Raw genomic sequence first — 310 nt, forward strand, 5'->3', positions numbered from 1 at the left:
GCAGGGAGGGGGCGGGAGGGGGCGGGAGGGGGCGATTTCATCCCCACCCCGTGTGTCTGTGAAACACACACACACCCCCGGATGGTCAGGAGGGCCAACAACTCCCTTGGGGAACTTCTTCAAACCTCTCCAACAGAACGCAGTGGTCCACTGCTTTTTAACTTGTTCATTAATGATTTGGAGATGGGAGTAAGTAGTGAAGTGGCTAAATTTGTGGATGATACAAAGTTGTTCCGGGTGGTGAAAACCAGTGAGGATTGTGAGGCACTCTAAAGGGATCTGTCAAAGATGGGCAAGTGGGCGTCAACAT

The 310-nt window shown here is 52.3% G+C and overlaps 1 protein-coding gene across 1 annotated transcript in view; it reads right to left on the reverse strand.

Moving 5' to 3' along the window:
* ELMO2 (engulfment and cell motility 2) overlaps positions 1-310 on the reverse strand; it is an 11,217-nt gene that overhangs the window by 3,169 nt on the left and 7,738 nt on the right. The window lies entirely within an intron of this gene.

Source organism: Gekko japonicus, unplaced genomic scaffold (genome assembly GCF_001447785.1).
Source record: "Gekko japonicus isolate JY-2015 unplaced genomic scaffold, Gekko_japonicus_V1.1 scaffold784, whole genome shotgun sequence".
Taxonomy (NCBI): Eukaryota; Metazoa; Chordata; class Lepidosauria; order Squamata; family Gekkonidae; genus Gekko; species Gekko japonicus.